A 1,779-nucleotide genomic window follows, 5' to 3' on the forward strand; every position below is an offset into this window, starting at 1 on the left:
TATGTGAACACCTCTTATCATAGTCTTCTAAATGTCTTATCCATCATTATTATACTCCCTTTAAATGAAATTTCAAAAAAGACTAAAACAAGCCAAGACAAAAAAATTAAGATTTATTGAAAACAATCTTTAATACTCAATTGTTTGTCCAATCTTGCATAGCTCTATCTGTTAGACTGAGCAACAGATTTGTTGATAAAAATAGGTACTATAGCAACCATTGTTAATTTGCTATTCTTGTTTTGAAAATCTGTAATATATGTACTATTGTGTGTTACCGTTTTTCTGTCTTTATTTCTGCTATTTGTTTTTGCTTTCGTTTTTACTCTTCAAAGTGATATAAAAGAAAATAATAAAAAGAAAACAACAACAACAACAACAACAACAACAACAACAACAACAACACCCTCACTGTGCAGCTCAGGCTAGCTTTGCACTCATGGCAGTCCTGCTACCTCCGTCTCTCCAGTGCTGGGACTACAGGTGTGCACCCGTGCTTCTAGCCTCTTCCTAGAAAATGTCATTCTTCCTTAACCTGTGTGTTTGTTATTAAGACACTACTATAGTATCTGTATTGCTGTCACTTTGTATTAAATTTGGAAATTCTCATCCTCCTCGAAAAACATTACTGTGTCGATTTTGAATCCTTTCATTTCCAGATGTATTTCAAAATTGGTCAGTCCATTTCTATAAAAATCCCTCCCCCGAATGTGATTGGAAATGTAATAAGTGGTCAGATCAGTATGAGGATGATTGGCATTTAAAAATACTGTGTCTTCCAATTCAAGTCCATGGTATAACAGTCTGTTTTATTATGCTCTTTAATTTCTCTTGGCAATGAAATATGGCTTCAGCAGTGTGGTTATCCTGGGTCATAATCATTATCATACTCCAGCACCAAAGGCCAGGGTGCTGAGCCAACTAGACAGCAGCTTCTCATCTCTAATAAATTGGGAAGGTAGAATCTTGGGACAGATAGAAAGACTTAGTGCCAGCCATACCAAAAGGACATTTCTGAGGAATAGACATTTTATCGGCGAGCCTTGCTATTAGTGATAAGGCTACTTAACATAAGAAACTTACAAGACCAACACAGAAAAAATTAAAATAAAAAATAGAAAATGACAATATGCAGAAGCAAATGCAACCCTATGCCTCCAGTCCTGGACAAATGCAAGAAACAGTGGGATAAAGGAGATCAGAAGTTACCCACCTCAATTTTCAGAAATGACCACAGTTGCAGCAAAATAATAAATGAGTCCATATAAAAAATTAAATCAGAAATAATCTCTCAGGTCAAAAAAGATGGCAATCATGATGAAGGACTTGTTAGATTAGTGTAGAATAGACATAGATAAAAAAGAAGCTTAGAAAATTGATGTAGACATGAAGCCCCAATGTAGGAAAGCCATGAAACAGAGGAAAGCAGATATCCAGGAAATTAAAGATTCCATTTAAAATTTTCAAAATAGAATGAACAAAAGTGAAGACAAGATATCAGACCTCGATTAAGGACTTCAGTTAGTGATCAAGCAAAGAAAGATCTCAAAAATAGCAAGAGGCAGTGGAAAATCTATGCAACAGCTGCGAGATGATGCAAAGAAGAACATGAGATTGATTATGTCAATAAAAGAAGCAGGAGTCAGTGCAAACATTAAACATCCTATTCATACTAAAGTGCCTGCTTAAGCAGAGCATGGCGGCTTGGGTTCGATCCCCAGCGTGCCGTGACGGCTCCACCCCCAGGGTGATCACACTGAGATAGTGATTGAGACTGAG

This window comes from Octodon degus, unplaced genomic scaffold (assembly GCF_000260255.1).
Source record: "Octodon degus isolate 3935 unplaced genomic scaffold, OctDeg1.0 scaffold00077, whole genome shotgun sequence".
NCBI lineage: Eukaryota > Metazoa > Chordata > Mammalia > Rodentia > Octodontidae > Octodon > Octodon degus.